The 21,403-nt window shown below is 39.3% G+C and overlaps 1 protein-coding gene and 1 long non-coding RNA gene across 4 annotated transcripts in view; one reads left to right on the top strand and one right to left on the bottom strand.

The window, feature by feature from the left end:
• The window catches only part of CACNA2D3 (calcium voltage-gated channel auxiliary subunit alpha2delta 3), a 563,616-nt gene that overhangs the window by 307,019 nt on the left and 235,194 nt on the right, over window positions 1-21,403 (bottom strand). The window lies entirely within an intron of this gene.
• LOC148115526 (uncharacterized) lies at window positions 13,344-19,519 on the top strand. Its single transcript, XR_015732661.1, has 2 exons — window positions 13,344-15,690; window positions 17,147-19,519. It is a non-coding gene; the product is annotated as an uncharacterized LOC148115526 (long non-coding RNA).

Genomic DNA, 21,403 nt, shown 5'->3' with positions numbered 1-21,403 from the left:
ACCAGTGTTGCTACTCAGCTTCTGTTATAGGCAATTTCAAGATTTCTGATCCCTCTTTTCACAGTCTTTTATCTTTATACTGAACTAGATGGCCTTTCGGTATAGAATGTCATCAAATGAAACAGCACCCTCAGCCAACTCAAACACAAGACTGTTCTTATCACTGGCAAAATAAAACAAAGCAACCCAGAACATATCTATCTACAAATGAAAGAATGATTTCAGACTTTTTTTTAATTCAAGTTTGCTGATTATTAGATAGTTATTGCTCACAACAGCATGGCTTACGGACTAAAAGCATTATACAAGAACAACACAAAACCATTAAATATTTCTAATAAAAAAGCCTAGTACTTAATTATGAAGATTAAAATCTCTGATAAATGCCATGCTAATAAATGGCATAGTTCCAGTCACTAGCAAAACAAGGCACACCATCCGTAGGCTTGGGATATAGATGATCAGAGACAGTTTCAGTCTGAATATTTAGTACATCCCACCCCAACACTCAGTCTCTGAAAACATTAAAATTATAGACATTTTCAAGAAACATGAGAAATACGTAAGGATTTTATTTCTCTTATGGATTTGGCAGTGGATTTGGGGGAAAATATGCTTTTAGCAATCTACTAGTTTCAAATTTGGAGGGAGGGACCTACTCAAAATATATCATCGTTGGTATTTAGCACTATATAAATTGAACCTGAGTTATAATCTGAGTTGCTACTGGAGTTGTGGAAAAGGCTATCTAGATTTTTTTTCAATTTGAGGAGGGGAAGAACTGTGAAAGATAAATGGAAACGGAGGTTTGTAAAATGTACAGATTAAAAGAATTTCTGGAGCTTGCTTTGTAATAAAGTATCTCAAGGTAGTTACAGCAAAGTGCAGGTAGTTCTCAACTAATGACCACAATTGAACCCAACATTTATATTGTTAAGTGAGAAATTTGTTAAGTGAGTTTTGCTCCATTTTGTGACTTTTCTCACCACATTTGTTAAGTGAATCACTGCAGTTCACAAAAGATGATCACAGGACACTGCAACCATCATAAATGTGAGTCAGTTGTTAAGCATCCCAATGTAAATCATGGCAATGCTGCAACGGTCGTAAGTGTGAAAAATGGTCATAAGTTATTTTTTCAGTGTCGTTGTGACTTCAAATGGTCACTAAGCGAACTGTTGTAAATCGAGGACTACCTGTAATTAGCAAAGTTCCATAAATAGTGATTGCCTTACATTGAAAGCAATCTTTTTTCTGTCTTTTGTTAAGAAGTTTTATAAACTGAGTTGTTGGAATTATAGAAAAGAACTCCAAACGATTCACATAATCATTTGTTTATACCGGTATTATTTTGGAAAGCAATGCATTATTTTAGCTATTGAGGTGATTTAAGTCCAATCCATCTTCAATATGACAGGGGGAAAAAATACAATCCTGCCTGGTGTAGTTTCTCCTATCCTACAACACTTCTCTCAATGAAGTCTTCCAGATGGATGTCTTACCATACTGCCATAATGTCCTCCCTTGATAATACCATAAAATGCCTGCAGTTATTCCAATTTCTTTGCACTTAGCCACATTCATGATACCATTCAAAAGCCCAGATTTTATATTTCTGCATAAAGAAAAGACGTTTTTGGTGATTACCCTACCCTTCTATATTTAAGCAAATCCTGTTAATTTCTTCCCCACAGAGGTCCTTCTCTTATATGATCGATCGATCAACCATATCAATCAATCTTCTTCAATATACATGCAAGTAGAGCTCACAAATCATGTCATTTGTTTACAATTCATGCACTCAAACTTATATTCAATTATTTGGCAAGCTTCCATATAGCAGTTTCCAGAAAACAAGTATAAGGGAAACAAATCACTAGGGATCTATGTTTTGGAAGGTTGTGGGAGAGATTTTTATTTTAGATAATAATGATGATGATGATGATGGTGATGATGATTATGGTTCATTGTACAGTCAGCCAGATGTTTAGACTGGATTTGGCATTCTTATACTGTACAATTACTACTCCAAATGTCCTCACTATAAAGCATATGAGTCGTTATATGTATCTTTATTCAACAACTCATTAGATTTAATTCTTATCCCATCACCAAGAAATAGGTTTCAATACCTTATCCAGCTTCCCACAAGACAAAGCTTCTATATAGTAACCAAGAGTATAACAGGCTAAGCCCTATAATTTAAGAAGTCTTGGCTGGAGTATCTTCATACTCTGCTAGCATCAGACAGTTATGATATAAATAATGTTGAATGACACTACCATGTTCATTAACAAGCACAAGGAAGATACTGAAGAGTAGACCAGATTTCAGTGATCCTAGCCAATAATATAGACTATGATCGTAACTGTGCAAGATTAGATTTGGGGGATTTTGCAACATTGATAAACATAGAGATTATCTATTCATTATATCTATTTGATATATTATGTCTGCTTATCTATTTATCTATATTCATCCATCCCTTCATCTGACCACTTACTTACAATGTGTAATTCTGAGGATTTTGCTAGATTTGTGAGACAGAATTGGACAGTGGTACATACCTCCTTTTCTTAAGCACATATACAGGATTTTACATTTCCATGTAATGGTTGAGTATGTAATATGGAATTAGGAAAGCATTTTTTAATCACTGAAGAGTTATAGTTGGGTCATACATTGTTTTGCCCTATCGTTTGTGGGATCTCTGCGTAGAATAAGATGATCTCTCTCATCTTCATTCCAAAACCAAGAGAAGCAGATGTTCCTTAATTGTGAAATAATCTCACCACCTGTTGCAAACAATGCTCCTTAAGTGTGATGATCTTATCCTTGGCAGGAAACCATAACCTTGAACCTCAAAGGTTTCATTTCTGGCAGGAGCAGGCAACACATTCCAAGATCTTGCTGGCTTTTTGGAAGGGCTTGAAGACTTGGCTCAACCATCTGACCTGGGGATCAGAGTGATGCTGAGCCCATAAAATAGCTGTACTGTTCTTGAGTGCCTATGCTATCCAGTGATTGTATTATATGGCTTCTAAGTGCTTATGTGTTTTTAATGTTTCTATTGTTTGTATGGCTGCTTTGTGTTTGAATTTTTTTGGTACTGTTTGTTTTAATTGTAAGCCACCCAGAGTCACAAATGTGAGATGGATAGCTACATACTGTCAACTAAATAAATATGTATGTATATAACTCATCATTATTATCATTGATAAAATCCAGTGATATAAGATCATTGAAGACAGGTATGAGTAATGATAGTTTGGAACCTATATATGCTGTTCAGAAACCTCCATGAAATGCTTCTCATGTATGGTATTTTTTATACATCACAACATTTACAGCATTTTTATTACACGTTATCTATTTTTGCAATTATGTACTATCCTTAAAGCATTCTGTACCAATTTTCTCTTACATTATAGCTTGGGGTAAATTGTATTGAATTATTTTGCTATTTTCTTATGAACTCTTGGAAGAAAGGCCTACCTTTTCATACTAGTATAGATATTGCTCTGAAATCCAAAAGAATCTTCAATCTTGCTGGACCGGGGACAGAACAATACACCTAGATATTTCTGGAAATTACATTCTGTCTTTCCACCAAAGGACAGAGCTGGAGAGGATGAACTTTCCCTTCTCTGAGTCAGGTTTCCATGATATGAAAAGTGATAAGAGCCGTGGTGGCGCAGTGGTTAGAATGCAGTATTGCAGGCTACTTCTGCTGATCACCGGCTGCCAGCAGTTTGGCAGATCGAATCTCACCAGGCTCAAGGTTGACTCAGCCTTCCATCCTTCCAAAGTGAGTAAAATTTATGTCTGTCTGTCTGTCTGTCTGTCTGTCTGTCTGTCTGTCTGTCTGTATGCAGTGGTGGGATTCAATTTTGACTGGTCAAAAGTGTGAGGACCAGTCAAAAATAACTTTTTCAGCCCTCTGAGTAGTCCATATGTACAAAAGGATACAGCAGTAAAGAGGGATGAAGGAAGGACAAGAGAGATGGAAGAAGGAAGGAGAGAGAGGGAAGGAAGGGAAGGGAGGAAGGAAGGGAAGGGAAATTAGAGTAGGAGTGAAAGTAAGAGAGGGAGGAAGAGAGGAGGAGAAGGAGAAAGGAAGAGGAAGTAGGGAGGAGAAGAAGAGGAGGGGAAGAGAAAGTAAGAAGGAAAGAAAAGAGAGAGGTGGTAGGTTTGAGGAGAAAGATTGCTGTACAATAAAAAAGATGAAAGGGAAGAAAGCCAACCCCAAACAAATATAAAGATATTAAGATAAAGAATGAATTGTTAAACTTTAAAGAATAAAAGAGAACAAATATGAATAAATAGCAATAATTAGAAACACACCTACAAACATACAATGTATTTTCTTTGAACAGAGTATTTGGCCGGTTCACAAATTTAAACAGCGTTTAGTCATTTCAATTAAATTTACAATTTCTGTATTTCCTTTTTGCCATATTTATTCCTCATCTATTTTTTTAAAAAACCAATATTACCCTTCATCCTCATCTCTAATCTTAATCAAATTCAATTTTTCCCTTCTATTCTATATTATACCCCTTCCCATTGTCATCTATTTTTATATCCATCCTCACATTGGTTAATTATGTAATATTACAGTTGTTTAATACAAATTCAACATTTTAATATAAATCAATTAGTTATATAACTATCTTTTTTATATATTAATCAATATAAACATGAATATTCCAATTATTTCCATGCAATCCAATTTCTTACAAATCAATTAATTATATTTACCAATAATAATAAACCAAAGAGCCTTGGTAGTACAGGGGTTTAAGGCACCCTGTTATTAAGCTGGTTATTAAGACCAGCTGCCTGCAATTACTGCAGGGTTCGAATCTCGCCAAGGCTCAAGGTTGACTCAGCCTTCCATCCTTTCTAAGGTAGGTAAATTGAGGACCCAGTTGTGGGGGCAATAAGCTGACTTTGTATAAATATACAAAAGGATGAAGGCTATTGCTGAGCACATTGTAAGCCACCCTGAGTCTTCGGAGAAGGGCGGCATATAAATCAAATTAAAAAAAAAAAATTCCTCCATATATTCCTCCAAACCACAACTTAACCATTTCTGCTTTCAACACAGTATACAATTAATAGTATCTCAATTATTACAATTCCCTAGTTAAATAGAGCTTTTTTTCTTTTGTGTTTTAAAATCTTGAACTCTCCTCTTTTGCCCTAAATTTCCCATTGTTTGCACCTATCTTTTTTGTGTGGAAAAAGAAAAAGAAATCTATCTCTGCCTCATTTTGTCACGTTGCAGCATATTGAACTGCTTTACTTTCAGTTTTGTTTTTTCAGCATAGCTAGGGGAAAAAAAAATCTGCTCCAGCACTCTTTGCAGCTAGTAACAGAGCCCTGCGCAAAGCAGCTGAGAGCAAATCAGCTAAGAGTCGGGAGGCCGATCTAATCAACTTGTGCTAATTAACCTATGCTGAGGCTGAAAGGGGCTGTTTTTTCTTGCTGTTTGCTTGCAAGGAGGTAACTGCTGCGAGGCACAGGCTAAAGGGTGGGGGCCACCCTCCTTGCCATTTAGCCCCCCCATCACCCCCTTTTGCCTCTAGCGCCCCCCTGCCACCCCCTTGCCTCTTACCACCCCCCTTGCCTCTTACCGCCCTCCTAAGGCATCCACCACCCCTGGGGGCAGTACCGCCCACTTTGGCAACCACTGGCTTAACTACTTAACTACTTAACAACCGGTTCTACCGAAGTAGAATCCCACCACTGGGTCTACCCATTTATTTTTGCAGGCACTGGTCTACTCATTTGTTTTCTTTTAACACTGATCAGCTGTAGGGCGGCCCTTTGAAGCCCTGCAGCAGCTGCGAGGCCAATAAAATTATAAAAAAAACACCGAATCGTTTGTTAAATTGCTGGCTCGCCCACCCCAACACTATTTATTGGCAATAAATAGTGGTGCGGAGGGGCGGGGCAAGGGGCGAGCCAGCAATTTAACAAACGGTTCAGCCGAACTGCCTAGAACCGGCAGAATCTCACCACTGTCTGTCTGTCTGTCAATTTATTTATTTAATTTGTCGAACATGTACTAGAAAACAGGTATAAACATGGACATGAACAAGCAACAACTACACCAAACTTAGAAAAAGTATCTTTAACTTTGGTACAGTCTGGATACAGGAATTTCCAACCTTCATTTATAGTGAGTTAATTAAGACAAAGTCTAGCTAACCACCATTTTTGTACATCATCTATTGGCCACTTAGAGAGAACACTAAATGGGGACAGTAGAACAGGGACGGTAGGCACAATGGTGCACTTATGCACACCCCCTTTACGGACCTCTAAGGAATACGGTGAGGTCCACAGTAGACAGTTTAAGGTTGGAGCTGTGGGGGTTAGAGGATGTAAAATGAGGACCCAGATTGTTGGGGGGAATATGCTGACTCTGTAAACTGCTCAGAGTGGGCTGTAAAGCACCGTGAAGCAGTATATAAGTGCTATTGCTATTGCGATATGGATGTCATTTCTTTCATTTGAGATTAAAACCTGGATAAATTTAATTTGCAACTGATCTAGTGATAAAACCATGATACTGAACTGAAGAATCTTTCTTTCCAACCTGCAATAGCCAGGTTTTCATATTTTTGCCCTTTGAGATTGTTTGATGGTTCTAGTAAATGTGGAAGTACACACCTTCTGTCTGAGATAGTCACCCTCTTCCACTGAGTTTGGCACTTCAGAGGAATTACACACAGCACCAAGGGAAGAAAGGGATAGCCACCTAAGCCAGGCAGATCAGTTACATCAACAATGGCATTTATTGGAGTGACAGATGTTATAGCCAGATTGCCCTCATTCCCCATTCTCCTCTGGTTTTATGACACTTTGGTTAACCCTTACCCACAGTCAAACCCTTTTTCTAATTTCCTTCTTTATGATACTGGATGCAGATGGGATGCTATCATCTCCAAGGGCTCCACAGATACAATAGTTGCAATGAAGATTCACACCTAGTGGCCAAATACACTTTTCAGAAATTTAAATCTATATAGGTATTTAAAGCAGGTTTTATATTTTATTAACAAAGAATGCAAAATTTTGTTTTGTTCAGCTTGGCAGGCCATTCTCAAATGTGTTCTAGCAATGTGGAAATAATACAAGAGCCAAGCAAATGCTCAAGAAGATCTTATTATAAAAATTGGAGTCAAGTCAAGGCATCAGTTAAATTGAACATTCAGGTCATTTTGTGCTCCAGTCCTCAAAGTAAACTTCTGCTACAACTCTTAGCAGCCTTTACTGTGCCAACATGCTAATTGACAATGAACAACCAAAGCATGCTGTTCAAATTAGGGTGCTATCTTGGACTTTTTGTGAAATGTCACTTGAGAACAAGATCAATATTCATCTCAGTCCTTATTTTAGATGCATTTTAGTAGCAACTCTAGAAATGGCAGTCTTTCATCTTTCTAAACAACTTCTGCTAGATGCTAGTAATTATGAAAACAGAAGCAGGGGGCAGCAACAATATAGATTAACAACTCACACAACTAAACTTGGCAAAGAGGTTACAAAAACCTAGTATTAGATTGATCAAGTTGGTGATACAACAGCAATATAAACAAAAGTTTGCTTACAACAGAACCTAACAAGGCAAAGAATGACCAGAAATATTTTTTTAAAAAAATACTAAAGAAGTCAGAATCTGTCCTGTAAAGCAAGTGAGGGCAAAATTAGATTGAGAAATCCTATTTATAGAAACAGAGGAACTAGCTGGCTTTCAGTCCCTCTTTCCAGGAAGATGTGATGGCAACATCTTGAGAACATCCATACACATTGGCACTAGAGTATTTTTTAAATGAAGAGTTATGTAAAAGGAGAGTGTCAAAAAAATCAAGTTCCAAGTAACATGTCCCTAAAAATAAGGCCCAAGGAATCCATCTTCTTTCCAAAGTCTATTTATTAGGCACACATTAAATTGGCAAGGGCTTGGTGTAATTCCAACTCTGGGCAGGATCTGGAATGACATTCAATAAAAGCAATAGTAAGAAACTTCCTGCCCCGAGTCACAATCTCCAATCAATCCTCAGTCCAACAGTCCAGTGACTCCAAACTCCACCTTTGTCCAGCTGCAGGCATCTTCTCTGTTCCCACAGGAAAGGAATGCCATCTAGACACAACTATCCCCCTTTATCTTTACAACACCTCTTTCAATAGTTAGAAAGTGGCGAGCCTGAAGTATTGTTAAATATATTTACTTACAAACCTAAAAGCTATTTTTTTAAAAAAAAAACATACAAAGGCTACAATAAAATATGGCTACACTTATGCATCTTCAGGGTCGACACAAGTCAGTGGCCATCATGGTGCAATCGAAGCTCTACCAATTTTTATATGCGGTTCATATCAAACACAATCAAAGTTTCAGTTAAACCATCACAGCCCCCATTTTGACCATTTTTTTTTTGGCCATTCTCCACTGACCCCTCCTGGAAACTTATTAACAGTTAAAAAAGAAAAGATAATAAGGGAGGAGGAAAAACCAGAGAAAGAACAAAAAGTAAATTTGGAAATACCGATGTATAAATACAAATATTCACACTTGCAAACTGGAAATCTGTGTAGAAAAAAAGTAATCCTAAGGATTACTTCTATTTGTACAGCCAAGAAATGGTGGTCAGACTGAATACACCAAATGTTAATTGAATGATTCAGCAAAATTTTTGACATTGTGTTAATTTTTCTGCTCTTACTGCCGAGAAGAGAGTGACCTTTCTTGATTCTGTTCAGACTAATTGAACAAACTAGGCTCATGTGTCAAACAAAGCTGCTCTAATTCTCTTTCCAGAACACTTGAGAGAACTCTATATTCCACATCTGTATACTCCTTATTTCCAATTTCCATGGGACTTTATCTGAGTGGATGAGTCTGAAGGAATGTGTATGTATATGGATGCATCTACACTATATAGATACTGACATGGGAAGAATTTGGCACTAGCATAACCTCAGGAAATGAGGAGCAATTATGTTAAAATCTTCAAACTGGATTTGGGGAAAATATGGCTTTAGAATTGGCAATAATATGAAGTGCAAAAGATTTGGAACTGTTCCTAAGTGTATAAGATAAAGAAAAATGGAGTCCACATTTATCCACGTATTGGGGAGTTAGATTGGTGATGACAAAGAGTGTCTAAAAAGAAACTGCTTTATATCTAATGCACAAACTCTCTGAGCCAAACTGGAGGAAAAAAAGCAAAGAGAGGAAAATCATACAAAAAGTGGGGAAAGGCTTCTACATCCAAATGTGAAATCCAAAAGCTGTGTTTTGGTTGTGCATGTGTGCGTACCTGTGTGTTATATCTTGGCAAATAGCTTCCAACTTATACCTTGCTCTTGCGCTTTCTAATTGCTCCCAGGACATTATAAAAAGAAAAAAGAAAATATCCTATATATTTTAATAAGAAGTAGAAACATGTGCACTTTCACCAGTCTTTACTGAGAGCTATTGAGCCCTTTAAAGAAATATCTAATATAAGCAACATCACTTTTTTTAAATCAACCCTATCAATTATTAGAAAAAGTTTAGCTTTCATCACTCTAAGATGAATCAATATGTGAAAAACATAATATCCTCTTGGTCATTATTGCCAACTTAATACCATTTTCATAAACAGTAATAAGATGACCTTACTATCTCTTCTCCTGTTTTCCAGACTATGTGAAATATTTTTTGTATCATTCTTCCTTGCTTTACTTCAGAAAGCACAACTACTTTGTTTTCCATCATTAGCTTTAAGAGTTTAGGTTATTTAAAGCTCTTTATAACAAAATCCACCTGGAAGAACTCATTTTCCACCCCATATATAAAACTCTCTACTTCTTTTGGTTGTTTTTCCCTACTTTTTTGTACATAGAATAGAATTTCCAAGATGTAATGTATATAGACAAAGAAATTCTGTCTATCTAACCTAGTGTTATTCAAACTTGGAATTCTGGAAGTTCACAATTCTTAAAGTTGCCAACCTCAAAAATTACTGATCTAACCCAGTATTATATATAGCGAGGGAGCATAACATGGTGTCAATGGGCCTCTTCCACAAAATCCAGAGACCCAGGCATACCGAGACTGCATATTCCTGTTCTATAGTTAGCAAAGCCTCTCCAGTGTGTCAGACAGACTGTTTCTGAGTTCTGTCTGGCTGCTATTTTGTATTTTGCCTACAAAGCATGAATTATGGTTCCTGATTAGTTGATGCAAACTGATTAGTTGATGCATCCTGATTAGTCTGCAAACATCAACGCCATCAACTAATCAGGATGTAGCAACACAGGCAACCAACCCGCTCACAGCAACAGGGCCAGCACCCCACACCTCCCCACCAGTGTTTATGGAGAGACGGCAGCTCCGATCACACGTTCCTTGCACAGGCATGAAGCTGAGGACATCAGCTGAAGATGACGAGTGAGACCTTGTCAAAACGTCGCCAAGATATTCTTAATCTTACACAGGAAAAGACCCGAATACACCAAAACTTGCATACACACACACACACATACACACACACACACATAGATATGTACATATATATACATATATATACACAGATACCATATTTTTTGGAGTATAAGACGCATCTTTTTAGTCCCAAAAAGAGGGTGAAAATCTGGGTGCGTAGCCCCGCCCAACCTCTGAAATGAAAAAAGGCTCTGAAACCTCCGTTTGAGAGGCTGAAAAAAAGGCAAGGCGCAGAGCTCACAACCAACGAACCTGTTCCTAAAGTTCACCTCTGGAAACAGCTAATTGGGGGTATTCCGGGAGGCCGATCCACCCCCAATCAGTTTTTTTCTTATTTTCCTCTCCAAAAACTAAGCTGCGTCTTATACTCCGGTGCGTCTTATAGTCCGAAAAATAGGTACATACATATACATACATACATATACATGCATACATAGATACACATACACACACACACACACACACACACACACACATTTAAATGAGTCCTGGCACTGATCTATAAAATGAATCTTCCTGTCTTTCTTCATTGCCTTGATGCAATCGTTCCAATAAAATGTGCTGTTCTTTGACACTACCACTCCTCTCCTAATCAGCAATGCCATTCCTTCTGCTTTCAATTCAGTTTCCTGTTGATTATGTCTTCATTATCTTGTATGCCTTGATAAAAAAGACACTTTTAACCATTCCTTATCATGGAAACATTCTGAATTTTGATATTCATCCCTCATAATGGAAGCCACAAAGATTTGTTTCTATTTTTCCTGCCTTTAAAGACACAAAGAAAACTTGCTTCAGGATTTTCAGAGAGGCAATAGCTTATCTGAAGCCTCCAAAACTTGTAGTTTAATAGCAATGCCTTGAGCATCACGTCTATAGGGACATGAAAGTAAAATTAATTCTCATTTTATCTTGCTCTTTCAGTATATGCTGCTGGCCAATAAATGCCAGAATGACTAGTGTGTTTGCCATTGAGGAATCTTTCACATCAGTTTGTTACACGGAGATTAGTAAATCTCTTAGAGGCAGAAATGCTTACCACATTAAATTGATCTTCACACCTTTATTTTATTCTCCATCAATAGGTCTCTAGGTCTTGTAGAAACTAAATGCTTTTCTGTTCTCTGAGCTGGAAGGTATGTTTCTGGGTTTGTTTTAACCATTAGAAAGAAGCACCTTAATGCCTGTGCTTCTGAAAACTATTCTATCTAAACTGCTTGGCAATAGCAAAAATGGGCTTAATGAACTCAGCAGCAGCAAGAACATACATCACTCTGTCTACTAAGGGATGCTTCTTGTGGCATTAGGTTGGTACTATTAATTTTTTCAGAAATCCAAGCCTTTTATGCCATTTCCTCTTCCTTTGGTGAAAGCAAGTACTAATAACAGCAAAACCGCATGAACAAAGAGAAACCTTCCTACAAATGAGTAATGCACCCACATGTTCCACATCAGGTCCTCCACCATTTTAAGACAGTGAAATATGTGGTCAGGGCTGCAGATGTATTGTGTGAAAATTAAAATGGCAGATAGTGGGTGCAAGGCCTTAATGCTGCCATCACTAGTGAGGCTGGAACTGCATGTTGACTTGAATGGAGAATACTGGATTCTTAGGGTCTGCCTTAAATTCCTAATCAAATTGGTACAAAGCCCACTGAACTCTATCCTGACTGCTGCATAGCACATAACTGCTGGCTGGACTTCTCACAGTTTTTGCTGAGCCTTCCCCAGTTTGCAGGATGATATTGTTCCTTTCTCTCAGGCCCATTCACCTCATAGGCTTATTGTATGGAATATATGAGGAAGAAATATTAGGTATGTTCACCACCTTGAGTTATTTATAAAAGTAATAAAGGTGGGATAAATTCATGGATGATTACAGAAGAAGACATCAGCAAAACTGCTCCGGGATAGACACAGAATTGCAATCACACCCAAACCTATCAGCGGAGAATCAAAGAATAATAAAACATAAATGAAAGCAAATATAGATGTCTCAGGATAATGTTGCCGGATCCAATCTGAGTCAGTCACAGAGATCAGGGGTCTATTCTTCCAAGCTTTTGGACTCGTGCTGGAGCCCATCCTCAGGGAACTTCTCTCCACATTCTGGAGAGACAGAGGTTCCCTGAGGATAAGTTCCAGCAAGAGTCAAAAAGCTTGGAAGTATAAACTTCTGATTTCAATGACCTACTCAGATTGGATCTTACAATGATAAAACAATTGTCTGGATAATGAAAAGATACTGAATCTCATTTGCCTGGTGGTCTTCTTATGCTTTCTACCAAGTTGGAACCTTAGGCCATCTCATGAATCAAAGGTCAGTTGATCAGCATCAAAACCTTGTTGCAAATCACAGACTTTAGATTTGTTTGTACCACTGGTTTGAGTTAAATTTTGCAGAGTCAAACACACCCTATTCATGTCACAGTATTGCACAACAGTTTTCCTGGAAGTGTAAATTACCAGCAAAGCAAATGAACAAATCTACAAAGAATAATTAGATCCAACTATGACATATGACAAGCAATTACAGACTCACATACACAGACTCATTGTTAAACTAGCTCCAGGCCTGGAAATGTCTTCATATTTTTCCACAGTTTATAGTGGAATTTGGTATGCACAAGGTATATAATTAGTATTATTAAATGTGATTAATTCATACTGTGAGAAAACGTAGAAAGAACTGAAAGATAACTTGGTGGATTCCCTCCCCTTCTCCCCATTGAAAATGCAATCAAGCGTGTACATATTTGTCTCCCTGAAAATCCAAACAAAGCCAGATCACAATCATGGAATCTGGCTTTTTTCTCCCCTAGCTCAAGTAATGTTGAGCCAGGCTAAGATTCGATATTGGGATAAAACTCAAATATTAGAAATCCAAATCTTTGGTCAAGACAGAAGTGCCTCTCCCGTGCCAAGGTGCTGAAATGACAAACGGTATTTGACGTAGGTACAGAATTGTAGAAGGGCAAACTGACCCTAAACAGATACATTCTGTTGTTTAATGTTTATTGCATCCCAAATGTCATGCATATCCCTGGATAACGGGTGCTGCTTCCTTATTGCCCTTGAGGCGTCTTCTAGCCTCTTATCTCCTTTTGTTATGTCTTGAGCTCCGGAGCTGAAAGCCTGAGCCTGTGGGAACCATGCTGTTATGTCTTTCCTAGAGATAGATTAAAGGGTAACTTCTACGTGTGAAATGTTGTACTCTTCGTAATAACTTTGTCTTTATACTGTATAAATATCTGGTTGAAATCATCCATCTTTGTTCAAACTTTTGGGGTCTTCGGACTGTTTGAACCTTTGCGCAAATAAAAACTCTTTCCTGCACTGAAGAGCTTGTCCTAGTCCGTCATTTTTCCTACAACAGCTGGCGACTCCGCCGGGACTGGGTACAAGGCGATATTTCGCTGAGGACCGTTTTGACCCCTCGGGACCATCGGGAGGTCGCTCCTGAACATTCTCCAGGCGCCACAGAGATACATCTCTGGGAGACAGCCGCGATAACCCGGTGGGCCCGACGGTGCTCTGATCGAGTCCAAGAACCCTGCGGTACAGGAAAGGTGGTCTGAACAAATTCCTGGCCAGGAATCTACGGAGTGGGAGCGTTTTAAGTAAGTATATTGTAAAAGAATTGTACCTGCTTCATTTGAAAGCAGAAGGAGGGAATTGATCACTCCCTCGGACTCGGGGTAGGCTACCCTAATGAAGTCCATGTCAGGTTGTGTGGGTGGTTAAACCGTCGCATTTCTCATTAGTGGCTGTGAGTTTCCGGGGCTATGAGTCGACGGCAGTGTGGTAGAAGGGATGGGGTTCAGAGCGTGCCAAATACTCCGTTGGCATGCATGTTAAAAGGTTTTGACAAGTATTTTAGCAACCCTTCCTATCTGAAAGGATCAAAGGATCAATTAAAATTCTTATGTAAATATGTGTGGCCACAAAGGGAGATGGGCTGACCCCCTCCCCCTCAGGGATGGTTAAAGGAAGAAACAGTGGATAAGTTGTGGGGAGTGATTGTAGTGAATCAGGATAAATATCCTGATCAATTTCAATATATTGATCAATGGGTGAGAGCCCTGTTGAAAAAAGCTGAGGATTTATTGCAATGTAGGGCTGAAACAGTCGGGTTATGTGTATCTGAGCAGGCAGGAAAAGTAAGGGGGCTGCTGGAGGGAGCGGAGGAGGAAATCAGAGGCGTATGAGTGATCCTGGCGTGAAGTCAAAAGTCAGGGGGAGTCATTCGCCTAGAGGTAGCAGTCAGAGTGAGGGAGGGGATGATGATGAGGAGGAGGAAGAGGAGGAAGATTTGGAGGCTGTGGGGGCTGTAGGTGGAGAAGAAAGAGCAGGAGGCACGGATGAATAAAAAGGCTAGTTTGTTGGTAGGAGAACTGCGAAGTGGGATGCAAGGGGGTTTTTCTCCCCCCCCCTTCCTTTGAAGGGGAGAAAGAGGAAAAGAGATGCTTTTAAAACTTTTTTTCTCCTTTCTGGTGTTTGTCTTGTTTTTTTTAACAAAATAGGCTGTACACCGCCCTGAGTCTTTTGGGAGAAGGGTGGTATAGAAATAAAATTATTTGGGAAAAAGGAATTACTTGGGAAAAGGAATGCCCAAGACAGATGGTGAGAAGTTGAGGGATGAGAAGAGCGGATTTTGGGTCAGGGATGCGTGGGCAGTTTGCAGGAAGAAGGGGAGAGTATTGGATTGGCAGACATGGTGTGGTCAGATTGAAGGGGACCAGGCTTGGGAGAACCCCCGCCTGAGCCGTTGGTTACAATGAGGATAGGGGGCCAGCAGACAACATTTTTAGTGGATACAGGAGCAGGTAGATCAGTTGTAAATAAGCAAATTGCAGCTCCTGGATCACGTAAAATCCAGGTCCAGGGGGTATCAGGGCAAGCCATGGGGCGGCAGGTCTTGAAATCAGAGATGTGTGATTTTAAGGAAGCTGAAATCCAGCATGAATTTTTGTACATTCCTGAGTGCCCTATTCCATTGCTAGGCAGGGATATGCTGAGCAAATTAGGGGCAACAATTTCTTTTGATGAAGATAGTCAGAGAATGACCACAAGGCATTCTCCGGAGAAGATTTGGAGGTTGTTTGATGTGCGCTGAGGATAACCTGCCGGGTTTTGCAGCTCGCCACCCTCCAGTGGGGGTGGAACTAAAACCTGGAGTGGAGTCTGTGAGTATGAGGCAGCGTCCCGTTTTTTGGGGAAGCTATTTGTGCTATTTATGAAAGCATTCAGAGATTTGGAGGCGCAGTTTTTGGTGCTTATTTAGTCCTCCTGGAATACTCCAATTATCCCAATTAAACAGTTAGATGGGTTTTACAGCCCGGGGCACGGTAACTTTACACCCGGCTGTGTTGAATCCATATACCCTGTTAAGTTTAATTCCACCCCGGGCTGAGTGGTTTTCTGTTATTGATTTAAGGGATGCATTCTTTACAATTCCCATTCACCCCGTAAGCCAGCCACTGTTTGCATTTTGAGTGGGAGAATCCTTACACAGGAATGAAAATGCAATATACTGGGACTCGGCTGTCTCGGGGATTTAAGAACTCCCCCGCATTGTTTGGAATAGCGGTAGCTAGAGACTTACAGTATTATGTGCCTCAACAACCAGGAGACACAATACTGTAATATGTTGATGATGTTTGGATCAACAGGACTGACAGAGGATTTATGATGGGAGAATACTAAGATGAATACACGATGATGTTGGATTTGTTACTAGAGTGTGGTTATTGGGTAGCAAGAAAGAAAGCTCAATTGGTGAAAAGGAAAGTTAGATATTTGGGATACAATATAAGGGTTATCGAGCTTTAGGACCAGAGCAGGAAAAGGGCGGTCCTAATGCTGGTAGAACCCTGAACAAAAAGACAACTGAGAAGCTTTTTAGGACTAGCTAGCTTTTGCTGTAATTGGATGGGGAGGGGGCCGAAAAGCTGGCCCCACTGTTTGAAGGTGCTGGCTGCAAGTGCAGAATTGATTCAGAATTGTAATAAACTTACTTTTTCTTGTCCTATACTCATGCACTCCCCTCATGAGGAGCAGTCTGTGTTGGATACTAAGGGACATTTGTGGATTAGTGGGCAAAGGCTGACAAAATATCATGCAATTAGGAGTGAGAATCCACAGGTGTGTCTGGTGGTGTCTAACCGATTAAATCCAGCAACTTTGTTGCATACGGAGTCTGTTTCTGAGTATGATTGTTTACAGGTATTGGAGGTTTATTCCACCCGACCATGTAAATATGGTAAAATAAGGTAAATATGTATGTTAGGTGGCCTGATTTAGGTCATAAAGGGGGGGGGGGTTGGAATATGGAGATGGTACAAGAACTTAATAAGCAAATTGAGAGGTTCCAACGATATGTGATGGAACAAGTACCCCCTAGATTAGTAACTTAATGTCACTCATTTGAACCTGGGGACCAGGTGGAAGATGGAAGGGATCTTTTATTGGTATTATGACTTCTCCACTTGCTATTAAGATTGCAGAATCAAAATCATGGATCCATCGGACATGAGTCAAGGCAGCAGCTGACACTGGCTGGAAAGTGTCCGTGGATGAACAACATCCAACAAAACTGACATTTGAATATGTTTAAAGAAAGCTTTTGTATTCTATATATAGGTTACCTTGATGTATATCTGCTGATGTAACCCGCTGTAAGCTAAAAAGAGGATGGAGCACCTGCTCTCTTGGATTGGTCCGGAACTTGGATCCTGACAAGAGATTGGAGATCATTGCGGATCCATGTGGGAGGCAAATTGGGTGTGGGCACTTTGAGTAATTGGGGTAGTAGCTTTATTGATTATTGTGTTTTACAGATATAAGCAATGGTTTTGTGGACAACCAGGGCCCATTTGATTTCTCAGTCGTTCCGATTCCTAATATTTCCCCAACCGGCTGCGGTGTGTGACCCTCTTACAGATGAAAGAAGTCCCTGCTTAGGACACCCTGGAAGCTGCCTTTTGATGCAAAAGAACGGAAAAGAGAATTTTCTTTAAATGTGTTGGTTTTGTAATTGTGGGTGTGAGTGTTGTTGTTGCACTCACTGTATTGATTGTGTTTTATGTATAAGCTGTAAGGTAGAGTGGGACGTGAAAATTATAGAGGAGGTGCTAGTATATTATTTGGTAATAAATCCTGAACCCTTGTAATATTATCTGAAATGGAAAAGCTGCATATACCTGAAATTCCTAGTCATGTAACAAATACCTTTGTCAAATTAGCTGAAGACATAGCCCACACTCTGAATGTATCGAATTGTTTTGTTGGTGGAGGAACTAACATGGGAGAAAAATGGCCGTGGGAAGCTCAAGGAATTAAATTATTCCAAAATATTAGAAATGGATCAGAAAGGTAATCTGTCATATAATAAGGGTAAGGATGGAGACTGGACCTTGACTACTAGTCTGGTAGGGAATGTTTGTTTTTGGAGAAAAATTGTGCCAGGCTGTCATCAGGTGGGAAACCTCATATGTACAGGAAAATGGGAAAGTAAGGTATGGTGGTCAGGAGCTAATGCCACAGAGGGAACTGATGAAAGGGCCCTGTTTAAAGTAAACGGGTTATCCTTTTTAAAGGATCCAGATAATCAGACCCTTGAATGGCTGGCTCCTGATGGACTATACTGGATATGTGGTAAGATGGCATATGGGGTTCTACCAAAATCTTGGTGTGGAGCTTGGGTCCTGGGAATAATTGGACCAGGATTTTTTTTTTTTTGCTTCCCCTTAAAACCCGACAGGTGTTAGGTGTCCCGGTATATGATGAGGTGGGAAATTTAAGACAGAGAAGACATGTAGATACATCAGCAATAAGGAAAGTTAGGGTTGGAGGTAACCAACGTAGTTGGGGAAGTGAAGAATGGCCTGCAGAACGAATTATTGAGGTTTATGGACCGGCTACATGGGCGGAAGATGGCATGTATGGCTATTGGACCCCTATATACATTCTGAACCGTTTAATTCGTCTGCAAGTTGTGGTTGAAATCATCACCAACGAAACTGTAAAAGGTCTTACTCAATTAGCTAGGGAAAGTGTCAAATCAAGGACATATATTATGCAGAATAGGTTAGCTTTAGATTATTTGTTAGCCAAGGAAGGAGGGGTATGTGGACTAATTGCTGTATAGAAGTTGATGAAAGCGGAAAGGTTATTAAGGAAATAATAGACAAAATGGTTAAAATAGCTCATGTGTCAGTCCAGACTTGGAAAGGCCTTAATTTACAGGATATGTTTTCAGGATGGTGGCCAAAGTTACCTGGCCTGCAGGCCATCTTTGACCTGGTAGGATTAATAGCTGCAAGGGTGTCTTTTTCTCCCGTGTATTTTACCTCTGTTTGTTAAACTCTCTCTAAAAGTCTATCCTTGCTGGTGGAACGTAAGACAACTGCTCAGGTGATGGCTACGTGGGATTACAAACGGCTCCAGCAGGAAGAGGACCTATGGTGTGACTCGTCTGGATAAACAGATGAGTCACAAAGGGGGGTATGAGCCAGGCTAAGATTCGATATTGGGATAAAACTCAAATATTAGAAATCCAAATCTTTGGTCAAGACAGAAGTGCCTCTCCCGTGCCAAGGTGCTGAAATGACAAACGGTATTTGACGTAGGTACAGAATTGTAGAAGGGCAAACTGACCCTAAACAGATACATTCTGTTGTTTAATGTTTATTGCATCCCAAATGTCATGCATATCCCTGGATAACGGGTGCTGCTTCCTTATTGCCCTTGAGGCGTCTTCTAGCCTCTTATCTCCTTTTGTTATGTCTTGAGCTCCGGAGCTGAAAGCCTGAGCCTGTGGGAACCATGCTGTTATGTCTTTCCTAGAGATAGATTAAAGGGTAACTTCTACGTGTGAAATGTTGTACTCTTCGTAATAACTTTGTCTTTATACTGTATAAATATCTGGTTGAAATCATCCATCTTTGTTCAAACTTTTGGGGTCTTCGGACTGTTTGAACCTTTGCGCAAATAAAAACTCTTTCCTGCACTGAAGAGCTTGTCCTAGTCCGTCATTTTTCCTACAACAATGTAAGTCCCATTTTTCACTGTCAGAATCAGTTCTAAGGGTCCTTTATTTGAATTGTATCATTTCACAACACAGTTATTGGGGTCAGCTGACTTACCCTGATATCATTCCCTGTGCTCCTGCATCTCATTCTTCCCATTCCATTCTCAGGTTTTTAGTCATCTGCTCATGCCAGTTCAGTGCAGTCATGTTTCTTCCTTTCCTTTCTCTTCCCCTCCCTCCCTCCCTCCCTCCCTCCCTCCCTTCCTTTCTTACTTCCCTCCCACAAAATCTTTTAGGAGGAAATAAAAGCAAATAAAATAAAAGCAAATAAAAGCTGTGGGAAATTGCAATCTGAAATTTTCCATAAAACCATGAACATTGAGCTATCTTTTGGATGTTTTCGTCATTTGATGAAAAAAAAATTCTGGGTTGCAGATAATGGCACCGTTGAGAGGTGGTAATTTGAAGAAAGTGGGAAGCTAGGTTTCACTGACTTGAAATACTTGATGGATCTATCTGTGCTTTGATATAATCTTGGCAGTTCAGAACTGTTACAAAATCCTCAGGTGCCCTCCATAGTTTTTAGTTGAGCCTATCCTGTTTAGCCTGAAATATGTATAATATTCAGAAAAATGGTGGTAGATTTTAGGAGAAACCTTCTGTACTACCATCTCTTACAATACTAGACAACACAGTATCAACTGTAGGTTGATCAAGTTTCTAGGTTCTATCATATCTCAAGACCTAAAATGGACACCTAACATAAAAAATGTCATCAAAAAAGCACAACAAAGAATGTTCTTTCTGCGCCAACTCAGAAAGCTCAAACTGCCCAAGGAGCTTTATAAACTATTTCAGCTTCTCCCCTCTGGATGCCGCTATAGGACATTGCATGCCAAAACAGTTACAGTATATACAAAGATAGTTTTCTCCCCCTGTGTCATCACTCTGCTGAACACCTAATTCCCACAGCACTGCCTTAGGCCTAAATATATCTACCCATGTAGTAGGCTGTATTGTTATTATCTTTCTCATCTTCCTCGTCTTCTCATCTTTTCTACTTCCTTCTCCTATTGGTATCTCTGATGATCACTTCTTGTTGTATTTTATGATTAATGATTACACATCCTCTCCATGACCAGTTGTTTCTTTTTATTACCTTCTGGCTGGAGGCTTCACAGTATCCACAGCAGAAAAACTAGATTCTGTAATAGCTTTATACCATATAATATCAACCTTGTTAATTCTGAAGACTTTTTTGTCTGCTATGTATTCAAAATGGGCTGTGATTTATGTGTGTGTGTCTATCTATGTTTTTTTTTTGTGTGTGTGTGTGTGTATGTATACACAGAGAGAGGGAGGGAGACAGAGACAGAGAGAGAGAGAGAGAGAGAGAATATGTATGTGTATGGGTGTAGACAGAGAGAGACCAGGCACCAGGATTTCATTTTTTAATGGGTGCCAGTGTGTTCGCAGAAAAATTGACAATAAAGGTTATGTTATCTCATCTCAAAGAACATTTCTGAAAAGAATGCTGGACCATATATACCACATCTATAGCCATACTTTTACTTTTGAAGGAAGGAATCTTCAACTCATTAGAATATGTTTAAGTTCTTGACTAGAGTGCAACAGTCCCTGCTAGAATAACTAAACTGGGCTCCTTCTTTGTTACTGTGATGAGAAATATTGAACCTTTATAGTATTAAGATCAATGACAAATTGCTTCTTCCTGCATCTGGTTAGAACAAGAATTCCTGTGATTTTTAAATGCTTTTATTTATTAGTTTGTCAGTTTGGGAAAATGTTTTGTTATTTGGGAGATTTGTCTGAATGTATGTATGTATGTATGTATGTATGTATGTATG

Source organism: Pantherophis guttatus, chromosome 2 (assembly GCF_059756535.1).
Source record: "Pantherophis guttatus breed Tessera chromosome 2, ASM5975653v1, whole genome shotgun sequence".
NCBI classification, from domain to species: Eukaryota; Metazoa; Chordata; class Lepidosauria; order Squamata; family Colubridae; genus Pantherophis; species Pantherophis guttatus.
Note: the sequence above shows the minus strand (reverse complement) of the source record. Positions and strands in the feature narration are given on the sequence as shown.